This window comes from Bos taurus, chromosome 5 (genome assembly GCF_002263795.3).
Source record: "Bos taurus isolate L1 Dominette 01449 registration number 42190680 breed Hereford chromosome 5, ARS-UCD2.0, whole genome shotgun sequence".
Lineage (NCBI taxonomy): Eukaryota > Metazoa > Chordata > Mammalia > Artiodactyla > Bovidae > Bos > Bos taurus.
The window spans coordinates 102,317,408-102,338,490 of NC_037332.1; the positions used below are offsets into that span (position 1 = coordinate 102,317,408).

At 42.3% G+C, this 21,083-nt stretch overlaps 1 pseudogene; it reads left to right on the plus strand.

Annotated features, from left to right (window-relative positions):
- LOC100335428 (antigen WC1.1-like) overlaps window positions 1–21,083 on the plus strand; it is a 42,390-nt pseudogene that overhangs the window by 11,811 nt on the left and 9,496 nt on the right.

Sequence of the window (21,083 nt, forward strand, 5' to 3'; positions counted from 1 at the left end):
GATATGTGACCTTATGAGAAGAGGATGAGACGCCTCTTCCTCCCTCTCTCCAGATGCTCATGTAACTGGAAAGCCCAGGTGAGCACACAGTGAGGGAGCCATGGCCAGAAAGTCAAGAGAAGAGGTCTCACAATGAGACCTTGTGAGCACCTTGCCAGCACATTGATCATGGACTTACCAGCCTCCAGAACTGTGATAAGATAAATACATTTCTGTTGTTTAAACAGTCAGGCTGCGGTATCTTGTTGTGACCACCTGCCTGAGCCGACTACACACCAGGATCTTCTCCAGTTCAGCATTTCCCCAGATATTCCCTCTGTGATGCATCACTTCTGTTTCCCTTGTGTGAGAGCACATGGGGTGGGGGATGGGGTAAGGTGGTGGAGACCTGAGCAGTGTGAATGGTGGCCCAGGGATCACATCTCATTAGAATATAAGAAAGAGTCTCACTTTCTGACCCAAATTCAGAGCTAATGGAACCAATTCATGGTCACAGGAAAGTCAGTTCCTGACAGCCAAGCAGGAGCCTGGGGCATGGTGTGAGAACCTGATGTAACAGAGAAAGGTGGTTTGGGCCCCAGTTCCAGGTTGTAGGAACCCCCAGTGACCACGCAGCAGACCTGATCACACAGGAGGAAGTCTCATCTGGATGAAGCAGTGAAGGCTCATGTATAACCCTCCAGCTTGTTCAGCCCTGTCTTCTGACTCTGGAGGGAAGCCCTACATTAGTTATGTGTTGTTCTGCTACAAATTACTGCTGAACTTGGAAGCTTAAGTCAGCAAACACCTGGTTTCTCACACTTTCTGTAAGTCAGGAATTGACATGACTTACCTGGGTCCCCTGACTCATGATGTCTCACAAGGATGTAATCATCTGAATGTTTAATCATGGATACATATTGCTAAAAGTGCTCACCTGGCTATTAGCAGCATTCAGACCTTGGTGAACTGTTTAGCTGAGAGTCTCAATCCTTTGCTGGTTGTTGCCTAGAGGCCTTGCTTGTTTCCTTGTCTTGCTAGTCTCACCATTCACAGCTCACAGCATGGCAGCTCGCTTCATTAAAGCAAGAGAGAAAGAGTAAGATAGGTCACCAAGGGGAAACCAGAATCACCTTGAAACCTAATCTAACTGACATCTCAACACTTTGTCAATTGCATTTGTTAGATGCATGTTACTCGTTACATTTTAGTCAGAAGATTACACAAGGACATACATACCAGCCAACAGGAATAACTTGGACACTTCAGAGCTTATTACCCCAGCCCTCTGTTCCTAAGCTGGATGAGATGCTCCCTATGGACAGGGAAGGAGAGGGAGCATTCTTCCCTGGATTCCAGGCTGTGAGCTGAAACTGAGATGGGGAAGCTGGGCCCTAGTAGCCTTGGGCATATTTAAAGAGAGGGCAGCATCCAGAGGATTTATTTTAAAAAATACTTGTCAGTATACTACTACATGATCTCCTAAAATCTCTCTCATGTCCTGTGTCTGTGTCTGTCTTGCAGATCTGGAGGTGAGGCTGAAGGATGGAGCCCACAGCTGTGAGGGGAGAGTGGAAGTGAAGCACCAAGGAGCATGGGGCACAGTGAATAATCACAAGTGGAGCATAGAGGAGGCAGCTGTGGTGTGGAGACAGCTGGGGTGTGGAGGTGCTGTTGATACTCCCAAAGGGGATAAATTTGAACTAGGAATCGGCCCCATTTGATTTCATCATATTTACTGCAAAGGGCCAAAATCAGTTATCACAAAGTGTAGTTATCCTACTGTGAAAGACCATCATCCTGAGGGCCATTCCCATGAAAAGGATGCTGGGGCAATCTGCTCAGGTAAGAGCTCTTTGGCATATAAAGGAATTTTATATGGGTTTGATGGGTTTCCCCATCAGGAGAAACCTCAGTCTCATTCCCAGAATAATTATGAGAATATGGATCGCAGCCTTTAGAACACTCTTGGGTGAAAATTCCAGTGAGCCAGTGACTCCTTGAATGTTAGGTGTTCAAGGGAGAAGAAGGGCTTGATTGTCCCTGGAGAGAAAGTCTCCATACCCATTGGTCACTGGATGCTTCAGGTCTCAGTGGTGTTCATAGGAGACAGGGAGGTGAGGTCAAATGCTTCTTACATATATAACTGCCAGGCTGGACTTCTATGAATTAAGTTCATCATGGTAGCTTGCATTCTTTCATGGGGTGGTCAGACATGTGCAGTTACAAGAGGGGATTTGGAGGGGTGCAGGAAAACAAAGTATTTTATACTCACAGTTCCTAGAGAGACAGAGTACCAGCACTGGGTACAAGGGAGAGGGATCAATAGAAAAGGCTTAAACCAGGACTGCTGACCCAAAATGGGGTGTGCAGACCCATGAACAAGGGAAAGTACTGGAGGTCAGGTGGAGTTACACAAGAAAAAGACATAAGGGGATTTCCATGGTGTATTTGAATGTCACTAGGTCATAGTCAGGGGAGGACAAGAAGAGGGTTTGTGTCAGGGTCTAGTCTCATCACACTGGTGCACCTGCTCACCTGGGCGGGGAGCTCACATCCTATCTGTGGGGATGCTGAGGCTGCAGGAAAACCTGACACTTGACAATTGCAACACAGAAGCTAGAGCAAAACTGAGAGCAGTGAGGATAAGAGAACTTGAAATGATACATAATAAGGGCTCAATCCTGTCTAAGTATTTGATCTGAGCCAACGTGGATATGCCAGCAAATGTGGAAAACTCAGCAGTGGCCACAGGACTGGAAAAGGTCAGCTTTCATTACAACCCAAAGAAAGGCAATGCCAAAGAATGTTCAAACTATTGCACAATTGTACTCATTTCACTCACTGTCAAAGTAATGCTCAAAATTCTCCAAGCTAGGTTTCAACAGCACATGAACTGAGAACTTCCATGTATTTCAGCTGGATTTAGAAAAGGCAGAGGAACCAGAGATCAAATTGCCAATATCCATTGGATTATAGAAAAAGCAAGATAATTCTAGAAAAACATACATTTCTGCTTTACTGACTAGGCTAAAGCCTTTGACTATGTTGATCATAAGAAACTGGAAAGTTCTTAAAGAGATGAAAACGCCAGACCACGTTACCTGTATACAGTTCAAAAGCAACAGTTAGAACCGGACACAAAACAATGGACTGACATGGACATGAAACAATGGTTCTAAATTGGGAAAGGAGTACATCAAGGCTGTATATTGTCACCTGCTTATTTAACTTCTATGCAGGGTACATCATGCCAGGCTGGATGAAGCACAAGCTGGAATCAAGACTGCTTGGAGAAATATTAATAACCTCAGATATGCAGATGACACCACCCTTACAACAGAAAGTGAAGAGTAACTAAAGAGCCTCTTGATGAAGGTGAAAGAGGAGAGTAAAAAAGTTCGCTTAATACTCAACATTCAAAAAATGAAAATCATGGCATCCAGTCCCACCACTTTATGGCAAATAGATGGGGAAACAATGGAAACAGTGAGAGACTTTATTTTCTTGGGCTCCAAAATCACTGCAGATGGTGACTGCAGCCATGAAATTAAAAGATGCTGGCTCCTTGGAAGAAAAGGTATGACCAACCTGGACAGTATATTAAAAAGTAGAGACATTACTTTGCCAACAAAGGTACATCTAGTAAAAGCTATGGTTTTCCCAGTAGTCATGTATGGATGTGAGAGTTGTACCATAAAGGCTGAGCATCAAAGAATTGATGCTTTTGAACTGTGGTGTTGGAGAAGACTCTTGAGAGTCCCTTGGACTGCAAGGAGATCAAACCAGTGAATCCTAGAGGAAATCAATGCTGAATATTCATTGGAAGAACTGATGCTGAAGCTCCAATAATTTGGCCACCTGATGCAAAGAGCTGATTTATTAGAAAAGACCCTGATGCTGGGAAAGATTGAAGGCAGGAGGAGAAGGGAACAGCAGAGGATGAGATGGTTGGATGGCATCAACGGTTCAATGGACATGAGTTTGTACAAGCTCTGGGAGATACTGAAGGAGAGGGAAGCCTGGCATGCCGCAGTCCATGGGGTTGCAAAGAGTCAGACATGACTGAGCGACTGAACAAATGAACAAAAGCTAGAAATTAAAATGGCATAGGATGGATACTGTATTTGTCAGAGATATTTTCAATTGTTACAGGAATGTTTGATGAATTGTTCAGGACATTAATCACCTGACAATAGCTGGAATTGAGGAAAATATTATCATGTATCTCCACAGATTCTCTAGTACTGGTGGCTGGTCTTGGGAAAGGATCATCCCATGTGATCAAATGGTGGGACAGGGGGGCCCTGAGGACATCTGTAGTAGGTCTTTAGCAACCGCAGTCTATCAGCTCTCTGTTTTGTTGAGGAAGATCATTGGAAGAGTGATTTTTTTTCCCAACACTTTTAGCAGATCTTTGATGATACTCTTGAGGACTCAAGGTTGCTAAGGAAACAGTTCTTTCCTTTTTAAAAACTCCTTTATTGAGGTATGCTGACATTAAAAATACATAGTTAATATTTACAACTTGATAAGTTTGGAGATCAGTATACATCTGTGTAACCATTACCACAATCTATGCCATAAACCTGTTCATCTCCTCAAAAATTTTCCTTCATCCTCTTTATTACAGTGTTCAGATTAAAAATAATTGTTTTCTAAAGGCATTTGATTTTAGTTAGGGATTTTTAGTTTAAAAAACTTGTTTTCTAGCATTTCAAGTAGCTGCCCTTATGGTCACAATGTCGTGATCATGGCTCCAACTGTAGATAAACTTGTGGAAACACTATAGGCAGCACTGCCTTATTTTGATTAATTAGCGAGTGAATAATAATGGACTGAGCTTTTGAAATTTTAAGCCATATTGGAGCTTCTAATGTTACAGTTTTAAGAAAATTTATGTTTTGATGTTAACTCCAGGTAGGATATACTTTTAAAATATCAGGATTTGAGAGTGCTCTTCTGGCATTTAAACCTGGACTGTGGTTTTTACTCCCTGATCACCTTCCTCTAGCTTAGGCTCTGACATTTTTATGAACTGCTCCAGTTTCCTTCTATTAATTTTTGTCATTAGGTTCCTCCTACTGGTTTGTTTTTTCTGTATCTTCAGGAACATCTGTTAGTGATGTGATGGTAAGTGAACGTGGTGGTGATGCAGCAGAGCTAAGATCAGAACAGCACAACTTTTCATTACTTTAGTTGAAATTGAACCCTTGGAGTTTCTTCCTCTCCATCTTAGGAGTCGGATATGCAAGAGAAATTTCAACCCCTTCCAACAGAGTATATTATTGGAAGTGATTAACAGTGTTTGGGAGAACTGTGGTTGTAGAAACAATGACCCGAGAAGAATATAAAGGAGCCTGTAGGAAATGAGGAGTAGATTTCAGGGGGTTCAGGAAAAAGATTTGGGAGGTTTTTCACTAGCTTAAAAAGACTCAGGTACTGAGGTGCAGAATGGTGAGGGGATGAAGATGCAAAGACTGCAGGAGGGGAGGGTGTGATCACACACCCACACATTCATCACAGCTTCTGTGTTACACTTCCTTCCTGCCCTCATTACTTCCTGCCCTCTCTTCCTTTATCTTGATGTGGGAGTTGTTTCAGAGCTCTCTGGGTATTTTGGCCTTTGAAGGATGCAGTTTTCTTTGTGAGAACTTCTTATATATGAAATCTATTTCTTTAACAAATATAGGACAACTCCTATATGTCTGTCTGTCTGTCTGTCTCTCTCTCTCTTTTTTTTTTTTTTTTTTGGTACCAGATTTAACCCATCCTTCTCAAACTGGAGAATTTCCATTTTACCTGAAGCTTTGGCCTGATATTTTGTTCCCATCTTGTCAGCTCTTTGTCACTTTTAAGGTAATTTTTGTGAATTTATTCCACTTTGTTTTTGGCAGATGAAATAGCTTTAATACCCAGCCTACTGTTAATGATATGATGTGTTGGAACTTATCACAGTAATGAAATCATCTACTTGTTAGTTTGTGTCATCAACTAGATAAAAGGTACATGAAGCCAGGAACAGGCTTACTATTTTCTGCATTTACAGCACAAGATGTGTCTCCAACATATAATTTTAATACTAATAAAATTACCTTCTTGTGTACTTTACTATCCGATTTCAATCCTTTACACTCATCTCAGGATCGCAAGATAAGAAATCTGAGTAAGCATCACAGGATGGCTCCCTGTGTCTAATGTCTCCTTCACCTCCTCCCCATATATCTTTATTTCCTTTCTTGATGAGACTCTCAGGTCTATGGACTGAACTGTGTTGCTCCAAAGTTTATATATTGAAGTCCTACTTCCCACTGTGACTGCACTGGAGATAGAGCCTTTAGGAGTTAAATGAGGTTAAATATAGCCATATGGATGTGGCCTTAATCCAATATGTGACATTATAAGAAGTGGATGAGACACAGCTTCCTCCCTCTCTCCAGGTACCCATATCCTAAAAGGCCAGGTGAGCACACAGTGAGGGAGTCGTGGCCTGCATGCCAAGAGAAGAGCACTCAGAATGAGACCTGGCCAGCCCTGTGACCATGGACTTACCAGCCTCCAGAACTGTGATAATAGAAATACATTTCTGTTGTTTAGCCAGCCAGTCTGTGGTATCTTGTTGTGATCACCTGCCTGAGCCAACTATACACCAGGATCTTCTCCAGTTCATCATTTCCCCAGATGTTCCCTCTGTGACGCACTACCTCTGTTACCAGAGTGAGAACACATGGAGCAGGGCGGAGACCTGAGAAGTGTAAATGGTGCCCCAGGGATCAAGTCTCATTAGATTATAAGAAGATTCTCATTTGCTAACCTGAATTTAAAGCTAATGGATCTGATTCAAGGTCTCAGGAATCTCACTTCTCAGTTCTCGACAGGAAGGCAGGAGCCTGGGACACTGGATGAGACCTGATGTGACAGAGATTATTTGGGTCCCAGTTCCAGGTGGGACCAGGCAGCCGACCTGGTCACACAGGAAGAACTCTCGTCTGGATGAAGCAGTGAAGAAACACATCTAACCCTCCAGCTTGTTCACTCTGGTCTTCTGACTCTGGAAGGGAGCTCTGCATTAGTTACATGCTGTTGTGCAACAAGTTAGCACTGAACTTGGCAGCTTCAGTCAGCAAACACCTAGTATCTCACATCTTCTGTAGGCCAGGAATGGACATGGCTTACCTGGGTCCTCTGACTCAGGATGTCTACAAGGATGCAATCATCTGAAGGTGCAACCAGGGGTGGATATCTTCCAAACATACTCACCTTGATGTTAGCAGCATTCAGGCTGTGGCAGACTGTTGAGCTGAGAGCCTCTGTCCCATGCTGGCTGTTAGCTAGAGGCCTGCCTCCAGTGCTTATCATGAGGGTCTCTCCCTACACTGCTCACTATGTGGCAGCTTGCTTCATCAGAGCAAGACAGAGAGAGCAAGACAGGTCAATGAGGGAGAAACCAGAGTCATCTTGAAACCTAATATAATTGACATTTCATCACTTTCGCCAAATTCCATTTGTTAGACTCATGTTACTAGATACACACAAGTGTGGGGATTACACAAGGACATGAATACCAGGTGGCAGGAATAAGAGGAACACTTCAGAGCCTTTAACACCAGCCCTCTGTTCCTGAGCTGGATGAGATGCTCCGTATGGACAGGAAGGAGAGGGAGGATTCTTCCTTGGATCCCAGGCCATGAGCTGTAACTGAGATGGGGGAGCTGGGCCCTAGTAGCCTTGGGCACATCTACAGGAGGGAAGCATCCAGAGTCTCTGGAGGCCTGTCCTCAGTGGTGTCCCTGGAGCCTGTTCTACAGGCTCTTGAGAAACACCTGGTGCCTCCCTTCATGATCCAGGTTCAGTGACGGAACATGGATGCTTAGAGTTGGCTAGAGTGGGAATGCTTATACCATAGAAGTCAACAAATGCTGTTCACAGGGATTTTTTTTTTCAAAGATCAAAGTTTTCACACGTTAATAATTATCAGTACTCCACAGCATGCTCTGCTAAAATCTCTCCTGAGTCCCGTGTCTGTGTTTATCTTGCAGCTCTGGAGCTGAGGCTGAAGGATGGAGCCCACCCCTGTGAGGGGAGAGTGGAAGCGAAGCATCAAGGAGTATGAGGCACAGTGAATGATCACAACTGGAGCATGAAGGAGGCAGCTGTGGTGTGCAGACAGCTGGGGTGTGGAGTTGCTGTTGGTAATCCCCAAAGGGCTAAATTTGGACCAGGAATTGGACCCGTTTGGTTTCATTATATTTACTGCAAAGGGCAGGAGTCAGCTATCACCAAGTGTAGTTATCCTGCTGTGAAAGATCATCGTCCAGAGGGCCATTCCCATGACAAGTGTGCTGGAGCAGTCTGCTCAGGTAAGTCCTGTCTGGTCCGAAAGGGAATCCCCAACAGGAGAAGCTTCAGTCTCATTCCCAGAATAACTATGAGAATATGGATCGCAGCCTTAGAACATTCTTGGGTAAAAATTCCACTGAGCCAATGATGCCTTCAATGATAGGTGCTCAAGGGAGCAGAAGAGCTTGACAGGCCCTGGAGAGAAAGTCTCCACACCTATTGGTCACTGAGCACTTTCAGTCTCTGTGGTCTTCATAGGAGGTGAGGTCAAATGCTTCATGCAGGTACAGCTGCCAGGCTGGACCTTTATTGAATTAGATTCATCATGGTAGCTTGTATTCTTTCATGGGATGGCCAGTCAAGTGCAGCTACAAGAGAGGATGTAGGAAGGTGCAGGCAAACAAAGTGTATTATAGTCACAGGTCCTAGAGAGTCAGAGTACCAGTAGATGGGTACGTGGGGGAGGTGCCAATAGAAAAGGTTTAAACCAGGAGTAGTGACCCCAAATGGACCCCAAATGTGTAGACCCATGAACAAGTGACAATAATTGGGGGTCTGGGTGTAGTTACGGTATGTGCAGGTTTGAGGGGATTTCCCTGGTGCATTTGAAGGTCACTAGGTCACAGGGAAGGACACGATGGGGGCATTGGGCAGGAGTCTCATCACACTGGTGCACCTGCTTACCTAGGTGGGGAGCTCACATCCTATTTGTGGGGATGTTGAGGCTGCAGCAAAACATGAAGTTTAACAATTACAACATAGAGACTGGGTAGTGAGGTGAAAAGTGTATGACATTGTACATAAAAAGGGCTCAATCCTGACTAAGCATATTTGACCTGGGCCAAGATGGAAATGAGAATGGGATTGAATGGTTACAATATTTGGCAAAGATATTTTTCAGTTGTTATAAGAATGTTTGATGAATTGTCCAGGACAGTAATCCCATGACAATAGGCGGAATTGAGGTAGATATTATCGTATCACCACAAGTTCTCTCATGTAGGTCTTAGGAAAGGATCCTCCCAACTGCTGAAGTGGTGGGACAGGGGAGCTCTGAGGACATCTGCAGTGGGTTCTTAGAAAGCACAGCCAGTCAGCTCTCTGGTGTTTTGTTGAGGAAGATCATTGGGAAAGTGCTCTTTTCCTATCTCCCCTTCAGCAGACTTTTGATTATATTAGTTGAGGCTATTAAGAAAATAATTCTTTTCCATTTTAAAAACTGCTTCATTGAGATATGATTGACATACAAAAACTGAGTTTGGAGATCTGTGGAACCATCACCACTCCTATGCCATGAACTGGTTCATCTCCTCAAAAGTTTCTTTTACTCTATGATTACTATCAAAAGTAACTATTTTTTTTAAATTTTATTTTATTTTTAAACTTTACGATATTGTATTAGTTTTGCCAAATATCGAAATGAATCCGCCACAGGTATACCCGCGTTCCCCATCCTGAACCCTCCGCCCTCCTCCCTCCCCTCTCCTCTCTCTGGGTCGTTCCAGTGCACCAGCCCCAAGCATCCAGTATTGTGCATCAAACCTGGACTGGCGACTCATTTCATACATGATATTATATATGTTTCAATGTTATTTTCCCAAACCTCCCCACCCTCTCCCTCTCCCACAGAGTCCATAAGACTGATCTATACCCCAATGTTCATCGCAGCACTGTTTATAATAGCCAGGACATGGAAGCAACCTAGATGCCCATCAGCAGATGAATGGATAAGAAAGCTGTGGTACATATACACAATGGAGTATTACTCAGCCATTAAAAAGAATACAAAAGTAACTATTTTTGCACGATACCGGATGCTTGGGGCTGGTGCACTGGGACAACCCAGAGGGATGGTATGGGGAAGGAGGAGGGTTCAGGATGGGGAACACGTGTATACCTGTGGCAGATTCATGTTGATATTTGGCAAAACCAACACAATATTGAAAAGTTAAAAAATGAAGTAAAATAAAATAATTTTAAAAAGCAACAATTTTCAAAGGATCATTTGATTTGTAGTTAGACACTGCTTTTCATTATGTATTTATTCATGTTTGTTGCTCTGGGTCTTTGTTGCTGGGTGTGGGCTTTCTCTAATTGTGGCAAGTGGGAGCCATTCTCCAGCTGCAGTGTGTGGGCTTCTCATTGCGGTGGCTTCTCTTGTTGCAAAGCACTGGCTCTAGGCATGTGGGCTCAGTAGTTGTGGTGCACAGGCTTAGTTGCCCCATTGCATGTGAAATCTTCTCAGACCAGAGATTGAGCTCATGTCCCCTGCATTGGCAGGCAGATTCTTAACCACTGGACCACCAGGGAAATCCAGAAATTTCTATTTTAAGAAAACCTGTTTTCAAGTAACAACTCTTATTATCATGATGTCCTAATTGTGATTTCAACTGCAGATAAGCTTGTGAAACACTACAGGAGTCCCTGCCTTATTTTGAGGCATCATCATCGGAGAAGGCAATGGCACCCCATTCCAGTACTCTTGCCTGGAAAATCCCATGGATGGAGGAGCCTGGAAGGCTGCAGTCCAAGGGGTTGCTGAGGGTCGGACACGACCGAGTGACTTCAGTTTCACATTTCACCTTCTTGCATTGGAGAAGGAAATGGCAACCCACTCCAGCGTTCTTGCCTGGAGAATCCCAGGGACGGGGGAGCCGTCTATGGGGTCGCACAGAGTTGGACACGACTGAAGTGACTTAGCAGCAGTAGCAGCATCTGAATAAAAATGGAATGTGTGTGATATTGGAGCTTCTAGTGTTATCACTTCAAGAAAATTGATGTCTTGATATCAATTCCAGTTAAGATACTCTTAAAAATAAAAAGATTTGAGAGTGCTCTGGCATTTAAACACTAATTGTGGTTTGTACTCTGAGTACCATTGCACTAACTCAGGCTCTTAAATTTTTATGAATTGTTCCAGTTTTCTTTCTTTTTTTAAATCTATTTGCTACCAGTTTCCTCCCACTGCTTTGTCTTTTCTGTATGTTCAGACATGTTTTGCTACTAATAATGTGAAGATTAGCCAAAGTGGTGTTGGTGCAGCAGAGATAAGAATAGAATAGCACGTCTTTTCAGTTTTCTCGCTGAAATTCAACTCTTGCTTCTTCTCAACTGTAGGAATCGAGTATGGAAGAGAAATTTCAGCTTCTTTTAGTGGATTGTTGGATGTGATGAACTGTGTTTAGGAGAACTCTAGAGCAGAAACAATGACCTAGAACAATGTAGAGGAGCTTGTGGGAAATAAAGAGGAGACTTCAGGAGAAAGATTTATGAGGGACTTCATTAGTCAAAAAAGACTGAAGTGCAGAATGGTGAGGGGATGAAGATGCAAGGACTCCAGGAGGGGAGGGGAGGATCAACATCCATGACAACTCGTATATTCATCACAGCTCCTGTGTTACACTTCCTTCCTGCTCTCAATCATTGCTTCCTTCTCTGTATCTTGATGTGGGAGACGTTTCTGAGCTTGGTGGAAGTGCTGGCATTTGAAGGTTACAGTTTTCTTTGTGGGAATTTTTTTTTTTTTTTATCATACCATATCTATAAATAGCTGAGGAAAGAAGAGAAGCAAAGACAAGGGAGAAGGGGAAAGATATACCTAGCTGAATGTAGAGTTTCAGAGAATTGAAGGAGAGATAAGAAAGCCTTCTTAAATGAACAATGTAAAGAAATAGAGGAAAACAATGGAATGGGAAAGACTAGAGTTCTCTTTAAGAAAACTGGAGATACCAAGGGAACATTTCATGAAATGCAGGATAAAGGACAAAACATCAAATATCTAACAGAAGCAGATGAAACCAAGAAGACGTGGGAGGAATACACAGAATAACTGTATAAAAAAGATCTAAATGGCCCAGATAACCATGATGGTATGATCACTCACTTAGAGTCAGACATCTCTGGAGTGCAAAGTCAAGTGGACCCCAGGAAACATTAGTACAAAAAAAAGCTAGTGGAGGTGATGGAATTCCAGATGAACTATTTAAAATCCTAAAACATGATGCTGATAAGTGCTGGACTCAGTATGTCAGCAGGTTTGGAAAAAAGCAATGGCCACAGGACTGGAAAAGGTCACTTTTCATTCCAATCCCAAAGAAGGGCAATGTCAAAGAACATTCAAACTACTGTACAGTCGTGCTCATTTCACATGCTAGTAAGGTTATGCTCAAAATCCTTCATGGTAGGCTTAAGCAGTATGTGAACGGAGAGCTTCCAGATGTACAAGCTGGGTTTAGAAAAGGCAGAGGAGTCAGAGATCAAATAGCCAACATTTCATTGGATCATAGAGAAAGCAAGAGAATTCCAAAAAATCCCATCTACTTCGGCTTCATTGACTATGGTAAGGCCTCTGATGTGTGGATCACAACAAACTGGAAAATTCTTCAAGATGTGGGAATACCAGACCACCTTGCCTGTCCCCTGAGAAACCTGTATGCAGGTCAATAAGCAACAGTTAGAACTGGACATGAAATAATTGACTGATTCAAAATTGCGAAAGGAGTACATCAAGCCTATATATTGTCACCCTGCTTATTTGACTTATATGCAGAGTACATCATGTAAATGCTGAGCTGGATGAAGCTCAAGCTGAAATCAAGATTGCTGGGAGAAATATCAATAACCTCAGATATGCAGATGACACCACTCTTATGGCAGAGGCGAAGAGGAGCTAAACAGCCTCTTGATGAAGGTGAAAGAGGAGAGTGAAAAGGCTGGCTTAAAACTCACATTCAAAAAACTAATATGTCATCCAGTCCCATTACTTCATGGCAAATAGAAGAGGAAAAAGTAGAAGCAGTGACAGATTTTATTTCCTTGGGCTCCAAAATCACTGCAGATGGTGACTGCAGCATTGAAAATAAAAGATGCTTGCTCCTTGGAAGACAAGCTATGACAAACCTAGACAATGTATTTAACAGCAGAGAGATCACTTTGCTGACAAAAGTCTATATAGACAAAGCTATGGTTTTTCAAGTAGTTATGAATGAATGCAGAAGTAGGACCATAAAGAAGGCTGAACGCTGAAGAACTGAAACTTTTGAACTGTGGTGCTGGAGAAGACTCTTGAGATTCCCTTGGACTGCAAGGAGATAAAACCAATCATTCCTAAAGGAAATAAACCCTGAATACTCACTGGAAAGACTGATGTTGAAGCTGAAGCTCCAACACTTTGGCCACCTGATGAGAAGAGCCGACTCATTGGATAAGACTCTGATGCTAGGAAAGATTGAGGGCAAGAGGAGATAGTGGAAACAGAGGATGAGATGGTTGGATGGCATCACTGACTCAATGGACATGAGTTTAAGCAAACTCAGGGAAATAGTTAAGGACAGGGAAGCCTGGCGTGCTGCAGTTCATGGGGTCACAAAGAGCCAGACATAACTTAGCAAATGAACAACAAAAAAAATCACACTTTACCTTGAGGTCACATTTTGTCACAACACACAATGTCTAACCTACTACATTAAACTTCCACTTCCCTGTTCTTGCCATTTGTGCTATTGTTGTTATACATTCTTTTAGTTAAATTATGAGTCCTATAATATGTTGCTATTATTTTTGCCTTAAATATTCTAGTATTTTAAAATTGAGAGAAAACATTTTTATATGTACCCACATAATTTCTGTTTAGTGCAGTGTCCATAGCTTTGGGCGGATCCACATTTTCATCTTTTATCACTCGCTTTAGCCTGAAGACCTTTCTATAGCAGTTTTGTGCAGGGTATATCTGGTGTCCTTAAATTCTATCATCATTTATTTGTCATTTAAATTTTCATTCAGTTTTAAAAAGTATTTTCATAGGTAACTGAATTCCAGGTTAGCACCTCTCTACCCACCCCAATGCTTTAAAGATTTTTTACTTTGTTACGGGACTTACATTGCCTCCATCAAAAAGCCAGGACAACTTTTCTTTGTTTCTTGTATATAGTGTGTCATTGGAAAAGACTCTGATGCTGGGAGGGATTGGGGGCAAGAGGAGAAGGGGACGACAGAGGATGAGATGGCTGGATGGCATCACTGACTCAATGGATGTGAGTCTGGGTGAACTCTGGGAGTTGGTGATGGACAGGGAGGCCTGGGGTGCTGCGATTCATGGGGTCGCAAAGAGTCGGACACGACTGAGTGACTGATCTGATCTGATCTGATATGTGTCAAATTTTCTTTTTTTTTTTTTACTGCTTTTGAAGACTATTTATTTTTGTTTGTTTATCACTGCATTTCAGCAATTGTATTATAGGGTTTTATAAGAATGTTTTCATGATTTCATTTGGAGTTTGTTTAACCTCCTGGACAGTGGGTTTACAGTTTTCATTAAATTTGGAAGAATCTCATCTGTCATTTCTTAACATTTCCTCCTACTTATTTCTTATTCTGAATCTTCAAAAACACATATAATTTAATATTTTTCCACATGCCATTGAGTTTCCATTCATATTTTTCTTTTTTTCTATCTCTCCTTCTGCTTAGATAGTCCCTATTGCTATTTGTTTAACTTCCCAATTCTTTTATTCTGCAATGTCTAACCTCTTGTTAAGTTAATCCAAATACTTGTTCATTCCATATACTATATTTTTCAGTTTGACAAGTCCCATTTGTTTTATTTTTAGTTTCTCTCTCTGTTTATTTTTATGCTTCATTAAATGTGTTTGTCGGAGAAGGCAATGGCACCCCACTCCAGTACTCTTGCCTGGAAAATCCCATGGATGGAGGAGCCTGGTAGGCTGCAGTCCATGGGGTTGCTAAGAGTCGGACACGACTGAGCAACTTCACTTTCACTTTTCACTTTCATGAATTGGAGAAGGAAATGGCAACCCACTCCAGTGTTCTTGCCTGGAGAATCCCAGGGACGGGGGAGCCTGATGGGCTGCCATCTACAGGGGTGCGCAGAGTCGAACACGACTGAAGTGACTTAGCAGCAAATGTATTTGTATTAGTGGTTCAAAGATTTTATCAGCCAATTCAATCATCTCTGTCATTTCTGAATCTGTTCATAATGATTGCTTTTTAGAAAGCTTGTTATGGGTTCCTTTTTCTTTTTTTAGGTATTGTAGTAATTTTTGACTGGATGCTGGAGACTGTGAGACAATCCTTTACCAGTAAGAACTATAACAATAAATAATCAGCACACACTCAGGAACCAGGGAGTTTTATTTGAAAAATTAAAATTTTTTAATTGGGTTAACTTCATTCTCTTCAAAATGTGTTCCTTTGATGACCACCTTTGATGAATTTTTATTTTGGTTTTCCTCCTCTAGTTTCAAAACTTCCTGTGATCCCACCTTATCTGCCACATGCCTCACTTATACTTCACTTTTACAGCAGTTTCTTCCTTTTTAAATTTTTTTAAATTTTATTTTATTTTTAAACTTTATTGTATTGGTTTTGCCAAACATCGAAATGAATCCACCACAGATATACACGTTTTGATTTTTTCCATCCATCTGTGTCTTTTAAAATGGTGTTTACTTGTCTGAAGTGGAAGAAATGAAAAAGGATACCAGCGTTAGGTGGTAGACAGGAAAAGCAGAGGGAGATGTTATATCTAGAAACTTATTCAACTAGTATTTTCCCAAATATTTATATGTTTTATCCATATTGAAGCTTTTTTAACTTGGAACTCTCCAAATTATGGCTTTCTTGCTCACTGCCTTCCTCTCATTCTCTTCCTCCTTCTCCTTTCTAATATTTTCCTTTTTTTTTTTTTTTGCAGTGTGTCAGTTTCTTTTAGAATGACAAAACATTCATGAATGAAATTTTTTAAAAAAACTACAAATAAATGGAAAGTCATCCTATGTTCACAGATTGGAAGAATCAATATTGTTAAAATGTCTATACTACTCAAAATTATGTACGGATTTGATGCAATCCCTATCAAAATTCCAGTGGCATTGTTCATGGAAATGGAAAAGCAATCCTCAAATAGGAGTGTATTGTTTAATTTTTATGCATTTGTTAATTTTCCCATTTTCTTATCATCACTGATTTTTAGTTTCACTTCACTGTGGTCATAAAAGATACTTGAAATGATTTCAATCTTCTTGAATTTGTTAGGACTGGCTACAGCCTCACATGTCATATAGTCTGGAGAACATGCCATGTGTGCCTAAGAAGAATGCTTATTTTTCTGTGAATAGGGATATATAATTAGTATAATGATAGTATTAAAATCAATCACTATCACCTCTTAGCATTTTCTATGACTCCTGTCTTAGAAGAAAAACCTCTAATAGGAAGTGATCTGCAAACTCAGCTGTCTGGGAAACTCCCACTGAGAACTCCCTCTCTCCCTGGTTTATTGACAAATTCAAGGATATCAAGAGAGGTCAGGACCACCTCCATCTCGAGACTCTCTGAGCTTTTTTAACTCATCATCTTTCCCACTGAGGTCACCTAATAAATTCTTAGATTTTTTTCCATAAATATATGGGAAAAACAAAATGCAATGCTATAAAAATGAATTAGTGGTGGTGTCTATACTTCTTATCTGGGTCATTATCTGTTTACAGGTTGGAATGCCCTCACGGATCCAGCCACATTATTTTCCCTAACCTAAGTCACATGAGGACTAACTCCTAGGAGAGAAAATTGATCAGAATATTAGCTCCACAAGTCCCAGGAAATCTTTCTAACCTTGTCTGGATGATACATCTCTAATCTCATAGCCCATGTCCCTCTGGGTGGCTTCTGTTCTGCATATCTCTGCATTGAAGTTTAAGCGCCTGCATATTATGTAGTTTCCTTGGGTCTGTAGGTCCCAGGCTTCTAAATGAGAAATTTACTTCTCCAACCAACTCTGAAATATGTGTTCCTGGTATTCAGTCACTCCAATGATCTGTCTTAGGCTTTGTAGTTTCCAGGCTCCTAAACCAAGGAATTCACATTTCTAACCAATGTCAAAGTATACATTCTTGGGATGCAGCCATTCCTAATTGACCCTATAGATTTTTTTCTGGACTTGCAATTGTGACACTGTCAAATTCTCTCTCAACAATGATATGAGCTTTCACATCATTGCCCATGATGTGTTGTTTCCATTTGTCAAGCCGGGATCATGAAGACTCACTGGTTTGTTGTTGTTTTCACTTAGGGTTCGTTCATCTAGTTGGAGGGGATGGACCCTGCTCAGGGCGAGTAGAAGTGCATTCTTGAGAAGACTGGATCCCAGTATCTGATGGGAACTTCACACTCCTCACTGTCCAGGGCATCTGTGCAGAGCTGGGGTGTGGCAAGGCTGTGTCTGTCCTGGGACATGAGCTCTTCAGAGAGTCTGATGGCTGTGTCTGGGCTTAAGAGTTCAGGTGTGAGGGAGAGGAGCCTGAGCTCCGGGTTTGCCCCAGAGTGCCCTGTCCAGGGGGCACCTGTCACCACAGTGGAGCTGCTCAGGTTGTCTGTTCAGGTGAGATGCACATCAGGACTAACCTCCCTGCACTCTCTGTTGGGGTAAGAAAAGTATGAGATTCTGCTGAAATTCTGTCTTCTTATAGTGTACTCAGAAGTCCAGCTCATGACAAATGGGACCTCTCAGTGTGAGGGGCAGGTGGAGATGAACATTTCTGGACAATGGAGAGCGCTCTGTGCCTCCCACTGGAGTCTGGCCAATGCCAATGTTGTCTGCCATCAGCTCGGCTGTGGAGTCGCCATCTCCACCCCCGGAGGACCACACTTTGTGGAAGGAGGTGACCATATCACAGCAGTCTGATTTCACTGTTTAGGGGCTGAGTCCTTCCTGTGGAGTTGTCCTGTGAGGGCCTTGGGTGGTCATGACTGTTCCCATGACAACACAGCCTCTGTGATCTGCTCAGGTAAGTGACAGGATAGGGCTACTGGTACTCAGGATGCTCCTGGGGTGAAAATGTCCTCAAGAGCAGAGAGTGAGGGAAAAGTGGCTTCAAAAGTCAGATATTCTGTGGTGAAATGTAGTTCCTCTCAATGTTCATCCATTTTCAAGTCAGGGCAGAAATGTTAAGGAGGAATAATATGTTTAAAAATAAACATTATTATTTACCTACATATAAGGGTGGACTTTATTTTTGGGGGCTCTAAAATCACTGCAGATGGTGACTGCAGCCATGAAATTAAAAGACGCTTACTCCTTGGAAGGAAAGTTATGACCAACCTAGATAACATATTCAAAAGCAGAGACATTACTTTGCCAACAAAGGTCCGTCTAGTCAAGGCTATGGTTTTTCCTGTGGTCATGTATGGCTGTGAGAGTTGGACTGTGAAGAAAGCTGAGCACCGAGAATTGATGCTTTTGAACTGTGGCGTTGGAGAAGACTCTTGAGAGTCCCTTGGACTGAAAGGAGATCCAACCAGTCCATTCTGAAGGAGATCAGCCCTGGGATTTCTTTGAAAGGAATGATGCTAAAGCTGAAACTCCAGTACTTTGGCCACCTCATGCGAAGAGTTGACTCATTGGAAAAGACTCTGATGCTGAGAGGGATTGGGGGCAGGAGGAGAAGGGGACAACAGAGGATGGGATGGCTGGATGGCATCACTGACTCGATGGATGTGAGTCTGAGTGAACTCCGGGAGTTGGTGATGGACAGGGAGGCCTGGCGTGCTGTGATTCATGGGGTCACAAAGAGTCGGACACGACTGAGTGGCTGAACTGAACTGAACTGACCTGAAGGGTGGGCCTTGTCCAAGGTAATGAGCAGCAGCTGCGCTTTGCTGGAGCGGCCGTGAAGAGATACCCCACGTCCAAGGTAAGAGAAACCCAAGTGAGATGTCAGGTTTTATGAGAGGGCATCAGAGGGCAGACACACTGAAACCATAATCACAGAAAAACTAGCCAATCTGATCACATGGACCACAGCCTTTTATAACTCAATGAAAATAAACCATGCCGTGTGGGGCCGCCCAAGATGGACGGGTCATGGTGGACAGGTCTGACAGAATGTGGTCCACTGGAGAAGGGAATGGCAAACCAGTTCAGTATTCTTGCCTTGAGAACCCCATGAACAGTATGAAAAGGCAAAATGATAAGATATTGAAAGATGAACTCCCCAGGTCGATAGGTGCCCAATATGCTACAGGAAATCAGCAGAGAAATAACTCCAGAAATAATGAAGAGATGGAGCCAAAGCAAAAACAACACCCAGTTGTGAATGTGACGGGTGATGGAAGCAACGTCCCATGCTGTAAAGGGCAATGTTGCACAGGAACCTGGAATGTTAGGTCCATGAATCAAGGTAAATTGGAAGTGGTCAAACAGGAGATGGCAAGAGTGAACATCAACATTCTAGGGATCAGCAAACTAAAATGGACTGGAATGGGTGAATTTAACTCAGATGACCACTATATCTACTACTGTGGGCAGGAATCCCTTAGAAGAAATGTAGTAGCCATCATGGTCAACAAAAGAGTCCAAAATGCAGTACTTGGATGCAATCTCAAAAACAACAGAATGATTTATGTTCATTTCCAAGGCAAACCATTTGATATCATGGTGATCCGAGCCTTTGCCCCAACCAGTAACACCTAAGAAGCGGAAATTGAACTGTTCTATGAAGACCTACAAGACCTTTTAGAACTAACACCCAAAAAAGATGTCCTTTTCATTATAGAGGACTGGAATGCACAAGTAGGAAGTCAAGAAACACCTGGAGTAACAGGCAAATTTGGCCTTGGAGTATGGAATGAAGCAGGGCAAAGGCTAATAGAGTTTTGCCAACAGAACGCACTGGTTATAGCAAACAACCTCTTCCAACAACACACATGGACATCACCAGATGGTCAACACCAAAATCAGATTGATTATATTCTTTACAGCCAAAGACGGAGAAGCTCTATACAGTCAGCAAAAACAAGACTGGGAGCTGACTGTGGCTCAGATTGCCTTATTGCCAAATTCAGACTTAAACTGAAGACAGTAGGGAAAACCACTAGACCATTCAGGTATGACCTAAATCAAATCCCTTATGATTATACAGTAGAAGTGAGAAATAGATTTAAGGGCCTAGATCTGATAGACAGAGTGCCTGATGAACTATGGATGGAGGTTCGTGACATTGTACAGGAGACAGGGATCAAGACCATCCCCATGGAAAAGAAATGCAAAAAAGCAAAGTGGCTGTCTAAGGAGGTCTTACAAACAGCTGTGAAAAGAAGAGAAGTGAAAGCATAGGAGAAAAGGAAAGATATTCCCATTTGAATGCAGAGTTCCAAAGAATAGCAAGGAGAGATAAGAAAGCCTTCCTTAGCGGTCAATGCAAAGAAATAGAGGAAAACAACAGAATGGGAAAGACTAGAGATCTCTTCAAGAAAATTAGAGATACCAAGGGAACATGTCATGCAAAGATGGGCTCGAGAAAGGACAGAAATGGTATGGACCTAACAGAAGCAAAAGATATTAAGAAGAGGTGGCAAGAATACACAGAAGTACTGTACAAAAAAGATCTTCACGACCCAGATAACCACGATGGTGTGATCACTCACCTAGAGCCAGACATCCTGGAATGTGAAGTCAAGTGGGCCTTAGAAAGCATCACTATGAACAAAGCTAGTGGAGATGATGAAATTCCAGTTGAGCTATTTCAAATCCTGTAAGATGATGCTGTGAAAAGGCTGCACTCAGTATGCCAGCAATTTTGGAAAACTCAGCAGTGGCCACAGGACTGGAAAAGGTCAGTTTTCATTCCAATCTCAAAGAAAGGCAATGCCAAAGAATGCTCAAACTACCGCATAATTGCACTCATCTCACATGCTAGTAAAGTAATGCTCAAAATTCTCCAAGCCAGGTTTCAGCAATACATGAACCG